Source organism: Protopterus annectens, chromosome 14.part0 (genome assembly GCF_019279795.1).
Source record: "Protopterus annectens isolate FY-2018-M chromosome 14.part0, PAN1.0, whole genome shotgun sequence".
In the NCBI taxonomy this organism is placed as follows: domain Eukaryota; kingdom Metazoa; phylum Chordata; order Ceratodontiformes; family Protopteridae; genus Protopterus; species Protopterus annectens.
Genome location: NC_056748.1, coordinates 371,096,244 through 371,118,504, shown reverse-complemented (window position 1 = coordinate 371,118,504; position 22,261 = coordinate 371,096,244). Strand labels below are relative to the sequence as shown.

At 41.4% G+C, this 22,261-nt stretch overlaps 1 protein-coding gene across 3 annotated transcripts in view; it reads left to right on the top strand.

Annotated features, from left to right (window-relative positions):
- NDST2 (N-deacetylase and N-sulfotransferase 2) overlaps nucleotides 1-22,261 on the top strand; it is a 1,311,836-nt gene that overhangs the window by 63,118 nt on the left and 1,226,457 nt on the right. Inside the window, exon 1 of one of the 3 annotated variants that reach the window (XM_044056099.1) lies at nucleotides 21,176-21,746. The exons of the other annotated variants lie outside the window; for them this stretch is intronic. The gene's annotated coding sequence lies outside the window, so the exon portion shown is untranslated. Of the gene's footprint in view, nucleotides 1-21,175; nucleotides 21,747-22,261 lie in introns of those variants that run through there. 3 annotated transcript variants of the gene reach the window in all.

Below are 22,261 nucleotides of genomic sequence, written 5' to 3'. Positions count from 1 at the left end.
TACCGATGTCAGAAAAAGTTGATAATTGTATTACTTGTGGGAAGCAAATACCTCATAAGGATTTCCATTTATACTGTATTCCTTGCCTAGGCCCTGATCACAACGTGCCTGGCTGTCAGTTTTGTGCTAGATTTAACCAACACACTATTAAGCGTTGGTATATTTTTGCATCAAAGTATTTTGGAAACAGATTTAACTACCCAGAAATGTCACTGGATAGCAATCCGACTACCGGAGTACATAAAAAACGCAAAGAAAAGGACAGAGAAAGGCAGTCGAGATCCAAAATCGATGACTATGCTTCTCCTAAGCCAGTCTCCAGTTCACCATTACTCAGTGAGGTGCCTTTGCAGCCCCTGATACCCGCTACCTTCGAGTCGCAGGCCTCTACCAACACCCATGTGGAGTCCGGCATGCCGCAAGATACTCAAGGTATTGGACCGATGGATGTATCTCCCTCGGATGGGTCTGGAGCTGCTGAGCAGGCACCGGCTTCTGAGCGTGTATTCAGACCACAACATTTGTACATCAAACCGACTACAGCTGCAAAACCAGACAAAAGCAACTTCTAAACCTAAAAAACTGATGCATGAGCCATGTGCACAGGCCTCTATGTCTAAAAAACAGATGATCAAAATGGCTGAAGACCTTATTACCTTGATCAGGGGTACCCATCCCCCTCCAGATGAAAGGCCTAGGCAAGACACTGATTATGAATTTTCAGATCAGGTTTCTATTTCTTCTGATTCCTCTTCTGATCAGGAATTATCTATACCTCCCTATGAGGATTCTGATGCTGTGGTGTCTATTCCATCTGCATCTCCTCCTGAGGATTATTCATTTGGAGAAACCTTGCATACTTTGAGGGAGCATTTTCACTGGGAGAGTCAAGACTTCTCAGAATCAAAAAAGTGGCTCAGGGATTTCCTTCTTCTCCCTCAGCACAAGCCTTTAGCCATTCCCCCTGTTTTAGACATTGTGGATGATGTTTTTTCGGAGTCAAGCTTGACCCCTGACTTCTTACCTCCGGCTCCCAGTAAGCCTAACAGATATTACAGAGTCCCCGACTCACAAAAATTTTTATTTAGGATCCCTGCTGCTGATCCTGAAACTATTTCACAGGGTCCAAAGGGAGTTAAGGCCGCAACAGCAAAAAACCCTACCCCCTCTGACAGAGATTCTAGGGCAATGGACAGATGGGGAAAAAAGGTTTATACATCTGCAACCTTGGCAATCAGGGCCTTAAACTGTCAATTTCATATGCTTAAGTACCAACAACATGTTATGGCATTGCTGAAACAGAAAATGATGTTGATTTCAGAATGTGCAGAAAATAAAGAATTGCAGGAATTATTGCATGCAGCTGAACAAGTTGGAAAGCATACTTTGCAATGTGGTTTTGATTCTTTAGAGGCCTCCTGCAGGGCTGCAGTTACTGGATCTGTGATTAGGAGGCATGCCTGGTTAAAGGAACAAAATTTGCCTGATCATGTTAAAGCTAAATTGCTAGATGCACCTTTACAACATGATTCTCTGTTTGGTATTAAGGCAGAAGAAGTTTTACAGAAAATGGAAGACAAAGCTAAGTCTATGCAAACTGTTAAAGATTTCTTACAAGTGCAGCCACCAAGATTCAGTAGACACTGGCCTACAAAAAATTGGTCCTTTCCTGTGTCAGACAGAGGTCAAAGGGGCAAATCCAGACACCCTGGGGGTTCCAGGTACCAGGCTTAAGACTCATACAGGTCAAAGCAATGGGGCGCATCCACCTCCAAATCTGGAGGAGATAAAGCGCAAACCTACAGAAAGCAATCCCAATGACTTCCCTCTGCCTACACCAAGCACTTATCTTTTGGCAGCACCCATAGGGGGAAAATTAGCACTTTTTGCTCAAAATTGGCAGTTAATAACCCAAAACAAGTGGGTACTAAACATCGTATCACAGGGATACATATTCCATTTCCACACTCTGCCAATGGCAAATGGTTGGCCAGATCTGCCAAAAAATCAATGGGCAGAGGCACAGAAACAGGTTACGTCCCTCATGGATATGGGGGCCATTCAGACAGTACCGGAAAAGGAAAAAGGACAAGGTTTTTACTCAAGACTGTTCTTGGTACCCAGAAAGGACAAGGCCTGGCAGCCAGTACTGGATTTATCGATTTTAAACACATACCTGGACATTCCAAAATTCAAAATGCTCACTTTGCAGCAACTTCTGCCCATGCTGGGCAAGAATGCTTGGCTGGTGACTTTAGACCTAAAAGAGGCATACCTGCATGTCCCAAAAAGACAGTCATGCAGAAGATACCTCAGATTCAAGGCTGGCTTAATGCATTACCAATTCTCTGCACTGCCCTTTGGCTTATCTACTGCGCCCAGGGTCTTCACAAAGTGCCTGGCACCAGTAATTGCATTTTGCAGACAAAGAAATATACAAATATAGCCTTACTTGGACGACTGTCTCATTCAAGCAGAGAACAAGGACACTCTTCTACGACACCTGGCATTTGTGAAAAGGCTTCTAACATGCCTAGGGTACACAATAAACGAAAAGAAATGACAACTGGTACCCTCTCAAAAGATAACATTCCTGGGTGCAAGCTTGAATGCAACTGCCCAGATGGCTTACCTCACGCCAGACAAACAAAGGCAACTGACTACTTACTTCAAACTGATGGCAACAAAAACCCAGTCTTCTGCAAGACAAATTCTGCAGGCTCTGGGCTTCATGGCATCCTGCATCCTACTAATTCCATACGCAAGACTGCATATGAGGAAACTTCAATGGTACCTAAAAAATTTATGGAGTCAACATTCACACAGTCTGGAAACAATGATTCCTCTCATTCCCTGGCTGCAACAGGAGTTTCTATGGTGGGCAAAGGCCTGTCACCAAAACATGGGACGGTCCTTCACTCTACCCCCTGCCAGCCACACCTTAACAGATGCATCAGATTATGCCTGGGAGGCCCACATGGCAGGAAGATGCATTCAGGGCATATGGGCACCAAATCAAATGCATCTACATATCAACCAGAAAGAGATGCTAGCTGTTCAAAATGCCCTAACACCCTTCAAGGACTTACTTCATCCAGGACAACTACCGATAGACGGACAACACCACAGTCATGTGGTATATAAACAAGCAAGGGGGCACACACTCATACTCCCTTTGCAGATTAGCCATGGCACTGTGGAACACAGCTTTGACCTACCAGATACATCTTCAAGCTCAATTCCTGCCAGGAAAACAAAACACTCTGTCAGATGATTTAAGCAGAAACCTTATGGATCTTCACGAGTGGAAACTAAATCCACAAGTCTTCAGCATGATAACAGAGAAATGGGGGAGCCCAGACATAGATCTATTTGCCTCGCCTCAAAATTATCAACTGAAAAGATTCTGCACAAGGACTTATCACAGACAAGCATGGAAAGTGGATGCCCTATCCTTCAGTTTACCCCTTTCCTCCTCTGCCTCTTCTACCCAAGGTTCTCCTAAAAGTCAGACAAGAGAAGCCAAAGATGATATTAATTGCCCCGGACTGGCCCTGCCAATACTGGTACCTAATCCTAAGGAACTTGTCTCAATACCCAGTTTGGACCTTGCCTCAAAAACCACAACTACTGTCCCAGCAAAACAATCAGATCCTGCACAATCAATTACAGACTCTAAAACTGGCAGCATGGCTAATCATGTAATCATACAAACAACACCTCTCAGTAAAGCTGTGATGGATGTCATTTTGGAAGCCAGAAGGCCTAGTACTAGAAAATCTTATGGTGACAAATGGAAGAGATTCTGTGCTTGGAATCAAGCACAAGGAACTGATACAGGAGAACCAAATATTCCTCAGATATTACAATACTTAACTGAGATGCTTGACAAAGGCCTATCTTTCTCATCAATCAAAATCCATGCCTCTGCCATTTCTGCTCATTACAACACAGAGCCACCAATCTTTTCTCATCCTTTACTAAAGCAGTATCTTAGAGGAGCCAAAAATTTAAGGCCTCCTAGAAGATCACCATTACCTGCATGGGACCTCAATTATGTGTTGGAAAAGCTCACCCTGCCTCTATTTGAACCAGCTGCTACTGCTGATATAAAGTTCTTATAATGGAAGACTGCTCTGCTACTAGCAATTACTCCAGCAAGAAGAGTTTCAGAGCTTTATCATATTTTACCCAGACAGGGTGTCTCTGAGGACAAATCCTACTTTTATGCCTAAGGTCGTTTCCAGTGTAGCTGTTAACCAAACAATTCATCTGCCAACTTTTTATCCAAATCCGCAGAACAAAGGGGAGAGAATTCTGCATTCCTTGGACGTACACAGACAGCTAAGATTCTACTTGAGCAGGACTAAAGCTCTAAGAAAAACTGAGCAATTACTAATGTCATATGCTGCAGGATCAGAAAGAAAGGCTATTTCAAAGCAGACAGTTTAAAAGCGGATAAGCCATTGCATCCGTTTCTGCTACTTGCACCATGGCAAACCTGTGCCCAAGGGCATTAGGTCTCACTCCACCAAAGCTGCAGCTACTTCTGCAGCCTTTCTCAGAGGAGTACCAACCAAGGACATTCTAGAGGCTGCTACTTGGAGTTCTGTTCACACCTTTACAAAGCATTACCATTTGCCTCTCTACTCTAAGTCCAGGGCAGGCTTTGCCACTGCAGTGCTGCAGGGCCTTATAGCCTCACCTAATGCTGTTTAGCTCCAGCCTCCCAACCATAGCTTTGGGATTCTACCCAGATGTAATGACTGCAACGGTGAAACACGAAGAACATAGTACAGTTGTGTACACTTACCATAAATGTAGATGTTTGAATGTATTCACTGTTGCAGTCCAGGATACCCTCCCGCCATCCCCCCTGTCATTCTACAGTTTATCTTTCCTTCTCTATCTTCTACAACCTATGTGTTGTATTTGCTTGTAGATGAAGGTAAAGTTTATATTGATGCATGTATATTTATAAATGTATATAATATTGCTACCTTTTTGGGGGTACCTGACATCGGGGGCAAGAAAAACTAAAGAAAATGGCATCGGCTGCATGTTTTATACCCCTGACGACCTGACGTCATGGAAGAGAAGACAGCAACCGACGCAGGACCCAAGACTTTGGAATTCAGGTTGACTGAGGGCAACCTGCCAGCAGATTACCCTAAATGTAATGACTGCAACAGTGAATACACTTGAACATCTACATTTATGGTAAGTGTACACAACTGTACTTTATCGCCATTTAAGTCCCATAGGAGATATGATAATTGGAAAAAATAGTCTATCAGGTAACAGTAGTCTGCTTGGAATGAAAGCAGTCTTTTTTTCCAGGGAAGCTCATGACACAGGATTATAGATGGAGGATAACAGAATGGAGTAGGAAGGGCAGGAGAATGTTTGGAAGATGAAGGTGATTCATTTTCTTTATTAGAATAAAAATGTGAGGACCTCTCCATCCAGGGTAACAACTAGAAAGAACTTCACTGAACATTTTGAGATTTGGGAATTTGGCATCCCCTCGGTTCACTTTAAATGTCTGAGTGATTGGTGGTGAGCAGAAATGGGTGAACTAGGCCGTTTTATTCTTACTGCTAAAACTGCAGTCATTGCTTCTGCTTTGCCTGTGTCTTTAATCTGTTGAGTGTTTTCACTGGGTGTTCTGGCACCTCTCCCCCATATCTTTCTAAATGGGTTTGTGTTGGATCATGGCTATATACAGAAGTAAATGGATGGGAGTTAGGAAACGGGGAAGAACTTATTGAGTTATTGATACTAAGGAAATGGGCATACACTGTTTCATTTTGGAAGGATATTTAATGGTAGGGTTGGTAAACTGCAGTAGGTAGACAGATTTTTTAAAAGTATTTTAGAACCATTCTAGTTTGTGTTTGCAGCTACAGATGGAAACAAGTCTCATTGAATTGTTGATAACTGGAAAGTCAGGCACTACACATCACTTTAAAAGGATGAATTTGATGGGAGGAGTTAAGAAGTAGGGTGGGAGGTTGGCATAATGATTAAGATGTTTACCTTACAAGCATAAGGTGCAGAGTTTGATTCTCACATGGGGTAATTGGCTAGGCTGGAAATGGCTCACAAAGGCAGTTAGCCTAGTACTAACCTATGAACTATATCAGTAGCTGGACAGCAAGTTTTTCTTTTAATGTAAAGTAGCACAGTTTGTGTCTTTTTTTAACTGCAGTTGTGATTTCTAGTTCAATAAGCTACTTGGCTCTGCAAGACAGTTTCTTTTTTTCCTCCATTCTTATGGACAGCAATATAAAGTGGTCATGCTGATGTGGTTGAAGCTAGTCAAAACTGCTTCGGGCATGCCCGAATTTTGTACCGCTCTGATTAAGGAGGTTCATCTTGTTTTGGTTGCATACCTGTTTAGATGCATTGTGTAGCTGGGGTGGAGGAGGTTATATTAAACTCATAGTTAGGTGTGCATAAGCCTCCACTTTGAAATATAAAAAATGTTTTTGGCTTATTTTTGTTCTCATATGAGAGCATAAGGAAAAAATGTCTTGATACTACGTACATAGAATTCATGTATGCTGATAGGCTGCAATGCAGATGCAAATTATTTGCTTTTCTCTCGGTGTTTGTCAGAGCATGTCTAGATTATTACCTCATTTCATTTGGAGTTTATTTTTTTCTTTTGCTAGATTCAGCATTCATGATCTTTAGCTCCATTATGATATTATTATTGTTATGTATTTTTGACAGTCTATAAGAGTTCTGATCCTGGAGAGTATGCTGTTTCTCCTCACTTTCTCTATCTGTTTGCACAAACTAGCATTGTTGTTGCATAGTTAGTTTTATTTTTTCATAATGATGATGAAAGTTAGTAACTTGTTCTCCTGTGTTTGACCCGTTATTGTTGTGCCAGTTCGTAACGCTAAGCCTGCCCATTCTTTCACCTTATTAGGTAGCGTGAATGATCAAGGGGAGTGAGAATGGAATTCCTGCATGTTTCAGTCTACAGCCAGTACGTGGACATCTGTCATTTTAATTGCACTCGTCACATCATATAGAAAGGGTTCAGATCCTTGTGATGTCCATCATGAACTGCATTCCCTATGTCACTAGGACTTGCCACCTATTTGTCGCCCTTGAGCATCTCGACAACTTTTCCATTTGTCTGCATTGTCTTTGTGAAAACTCAAATTTGTTTCATACAGTTACTTAATGTCACCAAATGATTTCAGTAAAGCACTATGCCAGAGTGTTAAACATCATATAATACTAGGTAGCTGCTTTCTTTATCAATGGAACTTTCAATAAAGCTTAGTAGGTCACTGACGATGAGACAGGGAGTCTGATAATAGTACATGCCAATGTCACAGTCTGTTTCTGCTGCATTTATCTAAACTTGATATTTTCTCCAAAAGTTTTTGAACCATGCTTGGTATAAAAATAATCCATGTACAGTACATTTTTTCTTGCTGTAATAATCTACAAAAAACATTAGCCGCATGTCACATAAAATAGTGCTATTTTTAAAAAAGACGTCTCGTGCCACTGTGTATACTTTGCGTATGTGTGGAATTTACTTTCTTTCCTCTAGAAGAATAATAAACACCCCTTTTCTCCAGTAGCTCCATCATGCTTTACTGTCTCTCACTCTTGTTTTGTTAGCTGTTCAGTGTAGACTGCGTAAGTACAGCAGACCCAGAGTTCAAATTTAAGTGGAAAACTGTCCTTGGAAGGAATGTAGGTAGGGTGGAATGTCATCTAGGTGCTTATATCCTATGTTATATGGAAAAAAAAAACTTTAAAGTGTTAATGATGAATTGTCTTTTCATCATGAGTTTATTTCTTTTTTTTTTTTTTTTGTTAGCATGTAGTGGACACACATGGTAATTTAAGTTGAGGATGTAATGGATGCCGTTTTATGGGAAAGATGACCTTAAATGGAAGCATTCACCAGGAGTTTGTCAAGCTTACCATTCAACATATATTTTTGTCATACTCTGCATTGCACCTGTTAACTGTGCTTAATAAAGACTGCTAGAGGCCTATGCATTGTTGAGTTTACAAATGCCTAAAGATTGCAATTCTGAACTATGTGGTCAGCCAGGACTTTATTGCATTTTTGTCTTGTGGACTTTCTAACTTTTTAAATGAGACAGTGTCCTGCCTGATACTACATCCACTTTTTAAACATAGTCCATTTTCAACATAAAGTGTGAAAAAATCACACTGAAACATCACACTTCTAACCTCTGTTTCCTCTTGAAGTATGTTGCCTAGCCTGAAATGCTGCTAGCAAGATGTGATATTTTTTTTTCTTGCCCCGTTTCCTACTGACACCACTGCCCATTGAGGTTTGCCATCCAGGAGGTACTCTTTTCTATTGCTGTGTGACAACTCTAGGATTTACCCACGTCTTACCCCTGCTTAGCACATCTGTCCTCTGAGCCGTGCTTCTTCTGTGAGCAAAATAAATGTTTCAGTAGAAATCCTGGGTATAAGTAGGATTACTGTGGGGAAGAAATGCTACAAGTCATCTAGGGGGTCTGAATTCTGCCCTCCACATACCTGGGTGTAAATGATAGTGACAGTTCTGTAGCTTCTGTATGGTCATGTGGTAATGTCCACTCCACTGCACAATCCTTAGGTGTGGCAGACAAGGGCGCCCGCAGGCAGGTGCAAGGGGGTGCACTTGCACCCCCCTAGAACCGGCTGGCCAGGAGATTAATTTTCTTTTAATAAAAAAAAAAAATACTTTGGCATTCTTCTTTAAGGAAAGACTTGGCATTCTTCTTTAAGAAAGGATACGGTGCCAGTCCCATAATGCATCACATCCATGCGTGCGTTGTCGTCCGCTCGCAATTTGAAATGCTTCGCACCCTGGGAGAATAAGATGCATTGTTGTCCGCTCGCAATTTGAAGTGCTTCGCGGGAGAACAAGTCTGTGAGTTCTGCTTCGATCATTCAAATTCAATCGTGCGTTAGTTTTCGCTTCATTCAATGCTGCTTTTACTGCCAAGTCATTCATTCAGTGCTGCTGCATGTGTGCATTCAAAGCCGCTTTTGCTGCCAGGCCGTTCATTCATTGTTGCCAGATTATTCAATGCTGCTTGTGTGTGTGAATTCAACGCTGCTTGTGCTGCCAGGTCCATTCATTCAAGTGTAATGCTACTTTTGCTACCAGGTCATTCATTTGATTGTGTGTGTGTAAGAAATAGGTAGGGAAAGGTATGCGTGTGTGTGTGTGTGTGTGTGTGTGTGTGTGTGTGTAAGAAATAGGTAGGGAAAGGTTTGTGTGTGTGTGTGTGTGTGTGTGTGTGTGTGTGTGTGTGTGTGTGTGTGTGTGTGTGTGTGTGTGTGTAAGAAACAGGTAGGGAAAGGTATGGGTGTGTGTGTGTGTGTGTGTGTGTGTGTGTGTGTGTGTGTGTGTGTGTGTGTGTGTGTGTGTGTGTGTGTGTGTGTATGTGTGTGTGTGTGTGTGTGTGTGTGTGTGTGTGTGTGTGTGTGTGTGTAAGAAATAGGTAGGGAAAGGTATGGGTGTGTGTGTGTGTAAGAAACAGGTAGGGAAATGTATGGGTGGGTGTGTGTGTAAGAAAGAGGTAGGGAAAGGTATGGGTGTGTGTGTATTTGTGTTTGTAAGAGGGAGGGAGATGTGTGTGTGTGTGTTTGTAAGAGGGAGGGAGGTGTGTGTGCGTTTGTAGGAGGGAGGGAGGGAGGTGTGTGTGTTTGTAAGAGGGAGGGAGGGAAGTGTGTGTGTGTGTGTGTGTATGTATGTGTGTGTGTAAGAGGGAGATAGGTCTGTGTGTGTGTAAGTAAGTAAGGAGGGGTCATACCTCACAATTATCCAGATTTTTGCCTCATATTTTTGGTTTGTTTCTCATAAATTGTGTTTTTTCTTCCAAATCACTGAGGATTGAAGTCAGAAAATATTGGCAGACATTTGAGTTTTAGACTTCATATCCTCAGAAAATGCATACTAATACAAAACTTGTTGTTCTATCCACTTTCTAAGGAGGTATGGGAATGTATGTGTGTGTCATACCTTGGAACTGTAAAGATTTTCACAGAATGTCCAGATTTTTGCTTTATATTTTTGGTCTGCTCCTCATAAAAAATATTTTTTTTTCTTGATAAATCACTGGGATGAGTTAAGGATTAAAGTTACTAAATAATGACATGTATTTGAGCTTCAGACTTCATCCTTTAGAAAATGCATTCTAACACAAATCCTGTTATTATAGCAACTTTCTAAATGGGTCCCTAGTTTTGGGCCCTGGTCCCCAACATTATAACAGACTTTGTCCAGATTTCTTGTGCTAAGAGATTTGAGAGGTAGTGTGTGTGTGTGTGTGTGTGTGTGTGTGTGTGTGTGTGTGTGTGTGTGTGTGTGTGTGTGTGTGTGTGTGTGTGTATAAAAGTGAGGTAGCATACCCCTCAGCTGTCCAGGTTTTTGCAGAATGTCCAGATTTTTTGCTCCATATTCCTCCTAAAAGGATTGAAGTTACTAAATAATAACAGATGTTTGCGTTTTACTCATCATATCCTTTAGAAAAATGCATACTAACAAATTCTGTTATTTTTTGCAACTTTCTAAGTTCATGAGGGCAATATTTATAATCTGTCCCTGTATATTTTAGGCTTTGTCCAGATTTCTTGCACTAAGACGAAGAGGGTTGTGTGTGTGAGAGTGTAAAATGCCCTAGTTAGAGTTAGCAGGTGGAATTTATTTTCAAGTGTATTTTTAAGACCTTGTGAGCTTCAAGGGAAGAGAAATTTACTGCTGCTCATGCTAAGCCTGCTTAAAATGTGCAACTGTTTTGATAAGCAAATGGTATCACTGTTGTGGTATAGAATTTGAAAGCAGTGTTAGTAGCACAGTAGGTAGCATACTTGCATCTTGATGTAGAGGCTATAGGTTCTACTTCCACAGCATATAGTTTTGTATTTTAAGGGAATGGGGTGCTGCAGTCCTGAGAATGTCCTCCTTTGGATGAAATGCCTAGTAACTATGAACCAGTTTTTCAACTTGCCACCCATTCCCTATTGCAGTATACCAACTTACCATTTTTTTTAATGTAGCATGGGCAATTTATACTTTAAGATCAGTAGGCACTGAATTTGTAGATGAAACACTGAAATATAAAGTTTTCTAGCAACAACCTTTGCATTAGTTTCAGATCTCTTTAATGTGGAATTTATTCAGATGACTTTTACTTCTGCAGAGATTCTGCATATTGAGTGATATTGGTGGATTGTATGACAGAAGTTTAAGTGGCCCTTTATGGTTGAAATGTTCTGAATTGGGCAGGTTGTCATTATTGGTTCATATGATTTGTTTCATTGCTTAAAAGAAAAATGTTCAGAACTATAAATTTAAAACACATGGGCAGGGCTTGGGTTTGCACCCCCCTGCAAAAAATCCTGCGGGCTCCCTTCGTGGCAGACCTTCTGAAGACTCAAGTCCTTTCTCTAATTTGAGTCACATTAATTGTTACTGTGCAGCAGGTATAGGTTCATAGGTAGGTACTAGGCAATCTGCCTAGGGCCTATACAAGCCCAGCCAAAAAGGTACCCTGGCTTTTGCCACCCAAGAAAATTATTTTCCTGTGCCACTGTCGAGCAGAGCCACAGAAGTGATCCCCGGGGTGAATTTCCTATTTCCCATCCAGTCATCAAGATTTTTCTTGAAGAGTGCTAATGAGGAGCTTTGTTTGATATAGATAGGTAGTTTATTCCAGAGTATGGGAAGTCTCTGGGACAGGAATCTATTCCTCCGGCATGTTCTGTTTATTGTGGTGACAAGGTTTAGGTCCCTAGAGCGTGTAGCTTGGAGGGATTGGGATTTCTTTAAGTGGAGCATGTCCAACAGCTCTGGGTTTGACATAGCTTTGTATGTTAGGCAGAGATCACTTCTGAGTAGGCGATATGCGACGGAGTAAAGCTGGAGTTTTTTGAGACGGTCTGCGTAGGGCATCTGTTTGAGGCTGGTAATACTCTTTCTGCGGCCTTACCAGTTGTTGTAGATGTCTTGTGAGGTACATACCAGAAGGGGCATTGTACTCCAAATAGGGTCTAATGAGTGATGAGTAGGGGGGAACAATAACCTCTTTTTTTCTGGATGAGAAACCTTTTGTGATGAGGTGTGCCACGTAGAAGGATTTCCTGACTACTGTGGCGATGTGAATATCAAAGGAGAGACTACTGTCCACCTGTGTCCCAAGGTCTCATATCACACTTTCGGTGTTAAGTGTACTACCGCCTATGTTGTAGTTCATGGGTACAGAGTTTTTACCAAAGGGGATGACAGTGCACTTTTTGGCATTGAGCTTGAGGCCATGGCTTTGACACCAGGGATCTATCTCAGTGAGGCCCTTATGTACGATGTCCACATCATTAGGAGTTTTGATTATGGCTCCTAGTTTGTAGTCATCTGCGAACTTCATTAGCCAAAGACCTTCTGTGTTAGCCTGTACTTCAGAGAAGTAGATAGCAAGCATGAGAGGGCCCAGGACTGAACCCTGTGGTACTCCACTTGTCACTGGTCTGAAGTCGGATTTGGAGTATGCTACTTTCACAGTGTGGGTTCTGTCACTGAGCCAGTTGGCAACCCATCTTGTGACCTAGGGATTTATACCTAGTTTAGTGAGTTCATCTATAATTCCAGAGTGGGGGATGGTGTCAAAAGCCTTGGCAAGATCTAGATAGGCTGTGTGAACCACCTTACCCTCGTCTATGGCTTGGGTGGCTGCTTCAAAGACATCTATCAGGTTTAGGAGACATGATCTGCCTTTTACAAACCCAAACTGGGTGGGGTCCAGAGTTTGGAGATTACCAATATCTTTGTTTATAAGTTCCATGATGATATGTTCCATGGCCTTGCAGACCAGGCTCGTCAGGCTAATGGGGCGGTAGTTCCCGGGGTCCATGTTGGCTCCCCCCTTATGGAGTAGGATAACCGTCGCTGTGCTCCATTCAGCGGGCAAAAAGCCTGAGGTGAGGCTATGATTGAACATGGTACTTAGGTGGGGTGCCAATTCGTTCTGTAGTTCATGTAGAATGCAGCCTGGGATGTTGTCTGGTCCCATGGATGCTGTGTTCTTGGTTTTAGAGAGTTTGGTTTTTACCTGTGCAGCCATGATTACAGGAACTTTGCATTCTTCCGGTATAGAGATGGGCCCTGGGGGTAAAGTTAGCAATGAACCTATCTGCCAGGATGTTGGCAATATCAGTTGGGTCTGTATATTTAGTGCCATTGTGCTGTAACTCAGAGCAGATCTGAGTGTTGCCATTGAGATTTTTGACATAGCTATAGAATGCTTTGTGGTTGTCTTTAGAATCAGTGGCAATTTTGTTTTCGTAACTAGCTTTGGAGGATTTTATCAGGGATTGCAGCTTCTTACTGAGGCTGATCAGGGAGCTCCTCCACTCATGGGATTTTACTGTCTTTTGCAACAGTTTCTTTCTTCTGTTGTACAGTTTGTTTATGGCAAGGGACCACCAGATTGGCTTCCTTTTTTTGGAGGCTAGCATCTTGGTTCTGTTTGGGATAGCACGATCCATGCACTCGTGTAAATATTTATAAAGTGCAATTGTGTAGGATTCAGTAGCCATAACTGTATTGTCCATCTGCATGGGTGTCATGAAGTTCACCACTTCTGTCTTAAGAAGCATGAAGTTGGCTTTGGAGAACTTTTTTACTGTGGTTTTCTTAATGGGGGGTGGGGGCAGGATGTGGATATCTAGGGTGATTAGCTTATGGTCGGATCGGACCAATGAGGCGTTGACTTCAGGTGTGGAACACCGGTCACTCATGTTGGTAATGACTAGATCTAGGATATTGTTGCCCCTGGTGGGGGTGTGGATAAGTTGATCCAGGGCATTGGAGTTTATGAATTCCAGAAAGTGTTGAGTGAAGGAGTTGGTACATGAGTAGTTTTCCCAGTTAATGGTGGGGTAGTTGAAATCGCCCATTATTAGGGTGTTTGGTTAAACCCTAATATTTTCCAGTACATCAAGAAAAGAGGAGTGGGAATCCTGGGGCATGGTGGGAGATCTGTAGCAAGCTACAATTTGGATTGCAGTTTTGCCCAGAGTTAGTGGCTGATAAATGCCTGTTGCTCAAATACCAGGTTTCCTACAAAGAGCTTTTTTCTTTCTTGTGATGAGCTCTAAGCTGCAGCATGTAAAGGGTAAATGTCAGAACTTTGTTTACATCAGCCTACCCCCTGCAGTGCTATTTACTTTTTCTAAACAAGACAATTCCAGTCACATTTAGAGTGTAACACCACTGCCTTGTTCTGCATACATCTGATGAGTTGGATGTTTTGAAGTTATAGCGCCATCACTTTTTCTCCACTGGTAACCATTTAAGATTGCAGCCAAGTCTGTAATATATGCCTTTTGAAGAGTATAGATTAGGGAAAGCAGACAGAGCAGCATAAATCACTCAGTCTTAGAGTAACAACAGTGGCATATGGGGATAACTTATCAATACACCAAAAATCCCAGTCCTCACGCTCAGTGGGCTACACAGATCATCTAGTAAAGTTGAGGATTACAGCACACAAGTCAACTGTAATAGTTCCTTCAGACACCAGACTTGCTTGCTTCTTGCCTCCATAATAAATTCCTTGGGTTGCTTTATAATGCCACAAGCCAGGTCCTGTTATATTTCATGGGCTGGTTTTATCAGAGCCACTGGAGTTGTGTGCTTCTCTGTTCGTACATGCTCATTTGTGCAAGTACTAACTACTGACATGATGAGTTGTGTTTGTATAGTGTATTTATAGCCTCTCTGCTCCCACCAACTGGCACTTGAAATAATTACTTTATACTGTCCTCCTTATTGCTGCATCTTTATTAGATAATTAATCAGAAGTTACCAATTTAGATACAGTAAACTCTCACCGGAACTGAAGCAACTGGCACTCTCAAGTAACCGGCAAAAAAAAAAATTGAAAAAATACAGTACAATTTTCATTTGCTAACTTTCTGTTTCCCCCCGCAGAAGCATACCTTACGTTTTTAGAGTTTTAGAGTTTTAAAAAGGAAGATAGGAATAATTTCCGTCTCTCCCCAACCTGAGTACAGGTCAAACTTAACAAAGAGTACATGGTACAGTATTAGTCAGGCCTAATTTTAATAGTAAGTCTCAAGCAACCAGAAACTACAGTTATCCGGCATCTACCAATCCCCATGGGTGCCAGTTAACAGAGAGTTTACTGTTGTTGTTGTGTCTTTCGGCTTTTTCCAGTTAGGGGTCACCACAGCGGAACTCCGGTCCGCTAATGATTGGCAGTAGATTTTTACGTGCCGAGTTGCCAGCCCTGACGCACAACCTTCAACGAACGTACGCCCATTTATGCATGTCTCCACACAGAAGACGCTTTAGCTGAGAATCGAACAGGACAACGTCTTACTGTGAGGCGACAATGCTACCGCAGCACCACCACTGTACAGAGCAATAAAAGTGGTCAAACAGGTGAAGCAGGAGTTTGAAAGATGGGAATAACATTACTGCCCATCCTTATTATTTTGGGGTCACTACCCCTACAACCACTGTGCAGGGGGTTTTGGGCATTTTTAGTTCCACCTTAGCACATTATCTGCTGAATATAAAAAGATAGCTGAAGCTATTGTTAAGACCTAAGATAAGGAAATGTCTGCAGCTCTCTCTCCTGTCTCCTTTGCCTTGGACCACTGGGAGAGTTTACATGATGGTCAGATACTATGTCTCCTTGGTCCAAGGAATACTCATGTACCCGTCCTCAATGTTCATTCCATTGATGCTGGCCCTTAAGTTGTTGACCCCTAGGTATCCATTACAGGACAAGAACCCAGCTCCTCAGTTTCACCAATTCTGTATTGGGACTCAATGCCAGTACTACTTCCAGTGAAGTAGTTTGTGTCAGTTGTGCTTTGATTTGTTTATCCAATGCAGTACATTCTGCTAACACTAAGCTGACAGTGCTGACTTACAGCACACCTGTGATTCTGATGCCCTTTGTGTAAAACAGTCCCACTACTGGGTCAGGTAACTTGCCTCTCAGAATCTGATACCCTTGCACTAAAATACTTACAACCCACAACATTAGCACAAGTACAGCTTACATCAGCACCAACATTACAGCTGGAATACAAGTTCTTCAGGCCCAAAGCTGAAGAAATCCCAGAAGAAGAAGCGGTCTCTCTCTAGTCTCACCTGCTCTGTAGCACCTGGACATTCCCCATAAACAATGTCCTCCTGTTCTGATCAAGAACCTTGTCCAAAAAGACCACACAAAGCCACTGAGAAAAAAGGAAACCTCTAGAATCTCTTCTGGAATCCACAAAAACTGATTTGGGTAAAGAAGGGGCAAATTCACTGGTATCTGTCTATTTAGTTTTGGAAATGTCTGCATGTGATGCAGAACAAGAGGTGGTGACCTATGGAGCCATCCTGCTACCCCCACCCCTAAGGGGTATGCATTAGGGCTGTAGATTCATCCCACAGTCTTCCTAGGTACCACACTTCCCTTCCTACTTTGTGAACTAATGGTATGGACTGCTGTGTAAAAACTTTACCAGGTAAGGACATGTATGAGTAGGCCAGCTTCTTCCCCTTTTGGCAGTATGAAACATTTCTAGCATTCAGATGGCATAACTGCAGTGGCAAAAGGAATGCAACCCTCCCTCTTCAAGGAGGAAGAAAGACTTATATGCCATTATCCAGAGTTGCACGCCCACCCCCCCCCCCAGTGCTTACATGCACGCATGCACACACACACAAATACCATTCTCCTGAACCTATATTGATAAAGCTTTGAGCCGTGTCTGACTGCAGCAACAACAGGCCAGATGAGCTATGAAGAAAGCTGGCTTATTTGTCTTTTAGAGTTGATCTTGTGTGAAAAATTATAAGCCAAATATTGTCTTTAAAAAATTGTTTTAAGATAACCAACAAACTTTTTTGTTAAATTTCTTTTTATTACATGTTTCAGAATCTAACAAAAACATAAATGAAAGCAATTGACTGATTCACCAGGTAACCCAAATATACAAAGACAACTTGTGCTGTTTTTAAAGGAATATGCACAGTATAAACAAGGACTAGATTGCACCAACAGGGCACTAGTTAATGTGTAACAGATATAGCAAAATATTATATTATTCCTCCCCCTGCTGGCTGGTAACGTTCTTCAAAATATTGTTCTCTGCATTCATTTTGGATTTTTTTTTTGTTATTCCTTACTGTGCACATTTTATGTTACATTATTTAGTAATGTGTAGTTACCCGATACTAGAAAAAATAATTCCAGTGAGCAAGTTCTTGCACTGATGTGTTTGGCAAAAAGTATGTAACAAAATAATAATAATTTGTACGGTAAGAGAATAGTTGTAATACTCTTGACATATTTCATACACCCAGATATCAGACCAGGGATTTGTTGAGATTGGCTAAAAAGTATAGTACTTGTTAGTGAGTAGTTGCATGATAATTTTTCTGGGAAAAGAAAATGTAAAAGCAAAGATGACCAGCTTTAGAAACATTACACTAGACAGGGAAGTTCTGCCTCGGAGTTGTAACATTTTAGCTACTTATTTTTATTGTCCAGGTTAGCTGTACTAAACCTGTAGCTTATTTATTGGTGAGTTCTAAGGTGAGACTGCTGCTGATGCAGGAAGTTCTGGAGAGGACCTCAAAGGAAATGTACCCCTGCCATCTTAGGCAGATTTGTATACAGGCTGCATATTAAGTTATTACCTATTGATAAAGGCATTGAGTCTGTCATGCGAAACAATAAGCAGGCTAGTATTTTGTTACAAGTAAAAGCGATGTCATTTAAGTTACTTCTGTGCGGGTGGCTTTCTTTGCCTTATTGATGACAGCCTTAGGTGCAGCAGTCTCTATCTACATCAGTCAGGGCACTTAAGCAGTTCTTTTATCATCTGCAGCCTTCTTTGGAAGTGACATATAGTATTGGTAATGTCTTCCTCATATGCCGAGGATTCAGTGCTGACTTTTAGTTACTGTTTGTACGGATTTTATGTAGATATTCCATTTCCTTCTCACCTCCCCAAACAGTGCTGGATGAAGGGCTACCATTATTCCTTGTGGCTGAAGGTAGCACTCATTGGACCAGTACACTTTCTCTAGTAAGTAAATATATTAAATTAAATCAGGATGCAAAATCATACTTTGGTAGTGTTTAATAGTTTGAGTTAACCAGCTGTCTGTATCACTTCCCTAGTTATTCTGAATGTGACCTAGTTTCTAAAGTGTACAGCTGTTGCCCTATGATTGGTATAGTAGTAGTATGTTTTTCACCATGCAAGTACCCACTGCTGGAAGTGTAACTGACAACTTTGTATTATATTCTAATGCTAACTTTAGTGACTGAATTAAGCCTTTTCGGCAGAACTGATTAGGGCAGCATGGCTATTTTAGGAGCACACTGCACACACATCATGTAGTGGAAACTGCACTGTAGTAAAATTTGTTGGTATTCCTGCTTCCTGCCATGGTAAATGTGCAATAAAGATTATGCAACATGTATAGAATTCAAAGGTAACAATGTAGAGATAAGATCCTGTGTATAGTTAAAAAAAATCATTGTGACTGGTTGGCAGGAAATAGGTTCTGTTCATGCTCGGGGTCTGTAGTTCAACTTTTGGAACCTGCTTTATTACAGTGCATGGGTCTGCAAGCAGCTGACATGGCTGTTAGCTAAGGTTTGGAGAAAAACTAAAGTGTTACCAGTAATTATGCACTCTCTCGGACAAAATTGTATCATATTGTGCACGCAAGCAAGGGTGAGTAAAATAGATGCCTCTGTAGGTACGCCCACGTAGTAATCAAGTAATGTAGAGAGCTGTATGCACCAAAAATTGAGCATTCCAGCAGTATGTCTGGACCTGTCCTAACTTTGAGGGTACATCAGTGGCTATCGAAATGGAATGAGAAAGACTGTTTGATTTAGACCTTAGAAAGGAAGGCAGAAGGAGTTTCCAGTAGTTTCCAGTACTTCAACGCACAACAAGTATGAGGCTCCAGACATAGTAGCTTGAATGAGTATTTCTTGTGTGCTGTGTGGAAGGGATAGAGAGATCATAGGTATGGTATGTGCAAGGGATAGAGAGATCATAGGTACGGTGCAGAGAAACAGGCTAAAAGCCAGTAAAACGTCTTCGGCAGTATGCTAGATAAAATCAGTCATCTCTTTTCCAAATCTCTGTGGACGATGACTGAGCAGATAGCCCACTCACGTTTGAAGCCAGGAAGATCAGAAATTTCTGTGGGTTTTATTCCTATAGGAGGTGCCACAGTATTAGTGCAACACGAGGTTGACTGGTGGGGATCCTATGTTCCTAAGGTGCTATCCTTTGGATGGATTGTTAAACTAAGATCCCAGTTTACCTAAGTTGTCGATAACCGAGTTGGATGTTATTAATCCCATGAGACTTGAAAAGAGTAGGAGAATTTCTCCAGTGTCCTGTGCAAGTTACTCCTACACAATTTAAATACCACCTAGAGTCGTCCTTATAAATATTCTGTAAGACCAGTGATTTACGTTATTAACTGACAGAGCTGTAAATGGCAAGCTTACTTTTAAAATTAGATGTTGTCAAATAATCTTTTGGACTATTTAATGCCAGTGCATACCTCAAAGAATAATTTGGGTAGATGGAACTGTGTGAGCTCAAATCAAAGACTGTTCCAAACAAACTGGGTTCATGGTTTCTGAATATGCCACACAGAGTCCTGTCCCCATGTAGTCAGTATGGCATTGAATGCTGATGTAAGAATGCAAGTATTTCAGTTTATTTTACATGAATATTGCCCTTATTTTCTTAAGAGAAGCAGTTACAGTGTGTTTACTCCCTTTATTAAACAAAAAATAAGCCATACTATGATTTAAATCAAACCACAGTGAGGTTCTGGGTTAGATGAATGCTGTATCAGAAGTTGAAGGAGTTGAAAGTGAACAGAATTTTTCCTGTACTGACTGAGGCTGTGTAAGAACAAGTGGTATTAGGGTGAATGGTATTTGTTTTACAAAAGCCTCCAACCACTTGTTCAATAGTGATGCTGATTGTTGAGTATCAACCTTTTTAATGAGACAGAATTCAGATTTGACCTGGAAAATATACAGACTAATTTGACAAACTTTGACTGGGAGGAAATTTATGGACACCATTGTGAGGAGAATAGGAAAATGCTTCTCTGTAATCCCACTGAGTGAACTATAAGTACTAATTTCTGTGAGTCAAATGTGTGAGATTTCTTTTACTGAGTAACTACCATCTTGAAGTAGGTGTTGTCTGTTCAGGCCTCTAGAAGACCTTTCAACATTGTGCTGGTAGACAAGTTTCATGGGGTGAGGGTTGGGAGAAAGCAAGCTAGTCTTGCTGAATGAAACTGCTTCTGGCACCTGGGCACTGATTAGGAAGTGAGGCAAATTGGGTTGTTTCAATATGTCTGTTGTAGCAAAGTTCCACAGAGTTTTGTACTTGGCCCAATGTCTTTCTCATGTTATAGACATGACCCGGGACCATGAGCATTAGAATAAATTCAGGATTTTGCAGCTTTTATGGGTAGACTAGAACAAGCTCTGTAGGGTCTTGTTGATAACCGTGATTGCAAATTAATCAGTATAAACTATGTGGAACAGTGGTAGTTTTACAGCACTTTATTTGGGGCCTAGTAGTTATAGGACCAAGTTAAATTTCTGGACTTTCAGATAAGGTTTCTTGGTTTTGATGAAAGCACACCTTTAAGCAGTCTGCAAAGCAGACATTGCAACTAGCAACAAGATTATGTGTGTTCTATGGGGTCCGTGGAAACAGAATATAAAGATGGTAGTTGTAGGCCATTATAGTAAAAAAAACAAAGGAGAATGTATGTTTTTGCTAAAGGATATACTGAGACTTTTACCTGGAATGTTGCGTACAGTTTTGGGGACCAGACCTTAAGCAATACATGCCTGTTACAGATGCTGCTGTGGAGAGCCACAAAAACGTGGGAGTAGCAACAGCATTAAGAAGAAAGAAATGCAATAAAAAGAATGAATGACTCTTGTGAGTAATTATACCATTCAGAAATGTTCATACCAGCATATGCATTTGTACAGATTTAAACAGCACTACTTCTTTAAGAAGAGGCCAGGGAAAGTCAGTTCTGTTAATAGTGTGCCGGAAGGCATGAGAGTTGGGAGTAGCAGAGTGGTTTCATTTGCAACAGCCATTGTATAAACCCTTACTAAGGATAAATGCAAACTCGGGGGAAGTGCCCTTTAAAATAATTTTATTTCACAGCTTGGAATTAGCACACAGCTCTTGGATGTTGAACTGAAAGCATTTGGAGACTGAGAAGGAAAGCAGAGAGAAAGAGAGAGAGAAATTAGGTGTAAAGTGCAGAGTTGTTAATGATCTAAGCCAAGAGCTAATGTAGCTTTGAAAGTAGACGCCTGAGATGCCACCCACACATGCTTCAAAGATTGAGCCCTTGGCTCTACATTCTGAGCTGTTTGTTTGCATCTGCTTGTCATACCTGGAAACTGGGGAGAGCCAGAGGGAAAAGGCTGCATTCTTCATGGCGTAGCCGGCCAGCATTCCAGCCTTTCTTTGACAGAGCTGCTGCTGGTGGCTGAGCTCTGGAGGGGGAGGGGTGAGACCTACGCAAGGCCATGGTAACAGTGTATGGGAACCACCAAACGGAGACAGACTGTACAGGGTGGATTTATTTCAACTGGTGTGAGAAATGCTGATGTGGTTGGCAGAAGGTATGAAGTATTTACATTTATTTTTTGTTAAGCACGTCATCATTGTGGATCCCTAGCTAATGGTAATATTTCTCCAGCTTTGAAAATGAATATAGCTTCTCCTGCAGTGAAGTAAGACAGCGTAAAAACATTGTAAACTTAATGTCTGCTAATGATTAAAACCTTCAGAGCTGACTGGTTTGACCAGTACTGGAACTTGTCAGACTATGTGCATGCATGCCTTCCTTTTACTTTCTTTGATATTTAGGCTGAAAGTAACCTGGGATCTATTGTTTATGCATGTAAATAGATATGCATATTTTCATTCTGGGATTGCTGCTTTTCATGTTGTCCTATGCTCTGCAGTGACATATGACATGCATCTCTCAGATCTCCTGGGTTACTAATGTGTGTTGGGGGGGGGGCATCTACAGTTCCCCTGCTAAAGGACATCTGTCCAGCATCTGCATTCAAACTGTTTCTTTCTGATAACCTTGCTATTTCACATAATCGTTGATAGAACATTTGAAAGAGTG